This window comes from Notothenia coriiceps, unplaced genomic scaffold, assembly GCF_000735185.1.
Source record: "Notothenia coriiceps isolate Sejong01 unplaced genomic scaffold, NC01 NC01_scaffold00018248, whole genome shotgun sequence".
Taxonomy (NCBI): domain Eukaryota; kingdom Metazoa; phylum Chordata; class Actinopteri; order Perciformes; family Nototheniidae; genus Notothenia; species Notothenia coriiceps.
The window spans coordinates 272,625-274,812 of NW_011350949.1; positions in this window are offsets into that span (position 1 = coordinate 272,625).

Sequence of the window (2,188 nt, forward strand, 5' to 3'; positions counted from 1 at the left end):
GCAGTAATATACTGTTTTAATGCATACAGTACTGTCAAATTATACTGTATACAGAACAGTAATGTATTGTTATTTCACAATACCAGTGTTGTATAATCACAGTAAAATATTGTTTTTGAGATTACAGCAACATAGAAAATTACAGTAATATACAGTAATATAAAAGTACAGCACTGATTTTGATACTGTAAACAAAATACAAGATCGATACTGTAAAGTAAAAATACAGTAACTTAATTTACTGTAAAATCCCCTGTATTTATTTTTACAGTGTAGAGTTTAAAGCAAAGACTGGCTTAAAAACAGAGGAGTAAGATGTCCTCAGATGACCAGAGTGTAGGAATACTGTGTTACAAGGAAAAGGCCTGCATTCAAAATGTTATGCAATAAAAGTACAACAATATTAGCATCAGAATATACTTAAAGCACCAAAAGTAAAAATGCTCATTATGCAGATTGTTCTATTTCAGAATAATATATATTATACATTTGATTATAATTATTGATGTATTCAATTGTTTATCAATGCTGGTAAAGGTGCAGCTAGTTTTGTGCAGGGTAGTCTGTGAATTTACTCCAGGTAACTAAACTCTTATTTAAGTGTTGATTATATTTCACATCATTAATACAAATCTGTAAAGTAATGTATTTACCTCTAAATTGTAGTGGAGTAGCATAAAATTGAAATACTCAAGTAAGTAACTCTAAATTGTACTTAGGTACAGTACTCGAGGAAATGTACTTAGTTACTTCCAACCTCTGCTTAAAAAACATGCTAGCAGATCTGTGAGGTTGTATAGAAAAGCAGTGCTTTAACTAAATGCTAAAATGTGCATGCTAACTTGATAATTATATAAGATAAGCCTTTATTGATTAATACCATGTTAACATAATCTAGCCTATTTTTACGTTATGGAATATAAGATATGATAAAAGGTGAAATGTAGTAATTTAGTATAATAACTAGAGGGGCAGCTCCGGGTACTGGTTCAAGTAGCCGCATGGATCTTCATCAACTATAGAGTAATAAAGCATAACATATTAAATATATTAAAATAAAGTAACCATATATCACAATATATAATACCTAAATGTTTCTATAATGAACATGGTGTTTAGCAGGAATGATGTTTATCGTTTTATTTTATTATTGTTTATTAATCAACCTTAACACATGTCATTAGATCTAAAAGTATTTGGCCGTGAGCCAAAGCATTGGAAACATCTCAGTGTTGGCCAGATGATGGTGCTCGATGAAAAGTGAATGGATCAACGTTAATACAATTCGTTCTAAGTGGAACATGAATACACCTGAAGCGAACTAATGTACCATTTTGAGATACTTGTACTTGTACTTGAGTATTTCTCTTATATGCTACTCTAACAAAACGTCATTGTTCACTGTGTGTACATTAACAAGTTACATGCAGTATATTAGGTCATCAAAATTAGCCCCACCTTTTACGTGTAATATTATTTTTAATATAATAACTGTGATATTACCACCACTCAGTGGCGATCCGTGACTTTTATACCTAGGCCCTCTGACCTCCACCCCTTCCCTCGAGTTATTACGTCACAGCGTATACTTCAGCGGTATATAAAAACAACGGCCCGGGGTGCAAAACGCATCATTGAAAGCGACCCTCTACCACACAAAACAACACCTGTAAATAACCCTATTTGTGTTCTTTGAAATTGAAAACGATATTGCATTGTGTTTGTTACTTTCGTTGCAGTTGTATGTCTTAAGTGTAATTTGGCATGCTTTTATTTTGAAGGCGAGTTAACGCTGTTGACAGGAAGTTGTTGTTGCTATGGAAACAAGAAAAGTTTCACAGCGGGCGAAACTTGTCATAAAGTCCGCGATAATAACACCCACCCATTTAGAAGGATGATATGATTGGTCAATTGTACTTTCATTTGACATTACTCTCTCGTTCAGTTACTATAGCTGGGCCCTCTGTGAATTCATAGCTGGACCGCCTGGACGTCCAACAGCTCCTCTCTTCACAGTAACTCCAGAGACGAGCGTCTTTCATTTAACCCTTCACATTCCAACAGAAACTGAATAGGCAGATTCGAAGGATTTATTTCTTTGGAAATGTTATTTTAAATACAATTAAATCAAGTTATTTTGGTAAAACTAATGAAAAATATAACTAAAAAAATATATATATATTTTTAA